This window comes from Arachis duranensis, chromosome 5 (genome assembly GCF_000817695.3).
Source record: "Arachis duranensis cultivar V14167 chromosome 5, aradu.V14167.gnm2.J7QH, whole genome shotgun sequence".
Lineage (NCBI taxonomy): Eukaryota > Viridiplantae > Streptophyta > Magnoliopsida > Fabales > Fabaceae > Arachis > Arachis duranensis.
Genome location: NC_029776.3, coordinates 42,832,667 through 42,833,304, shown reverse-complemented (window position 1 = coordinate 42,833,304; position 638 = coordinate 42,832,667).

Here is a 638-nt window from a genome sequence, read left to right as displayed (position 1 = left end):
TACTACCTATGGGATGAGCCATATCTCTTTAAGAGATATGCAGACGGAATGATCCGCAGATGTGTACCCAGAGAAGAAGCACAGAGGATCCTGTGGCATTGCCATGGATCACAGTATGGGGGACATTTTGGAAGTGAGCGAACAGCCACTAAGGTCCTCCAATGTGGCTTCTACTGGCCTACTCTCTATAGAGATGCCCGAGAGTTTGTGCGTAACTGTGACAGCTGCCAAAGAGCTGGTAACTTACCTCATGGATACGCCATGCCTCAACAAGGGATCTTAGAGATTGAGTTGTTTGATGTATGGAGAATTGACTTTATGGGTCCATTCCCACCATCATACTCAAACACTTACATTCTGGTGGCAGTGGACTATGTATCTAAATGGGTAGAAGCAATTGCCACACCCACTAATGATACTAAGACCATGCTGAAATTCCTCTAGAAACATATCTTCAGCAGATTTGTGTTCCCAGAGTCATAATCAGTGATGGGGGCACTCATTTCTGCAATAAACAGCTGTACTCTGCTATGGTCCGATATGGAATTAGCCATAAAGTGGCTACCCCGTATCATCCACAGACAAATGGGCAAGCTGAAGTCTCTAATAGAGAGCTAAAAAGAATCCTGGAACGGACA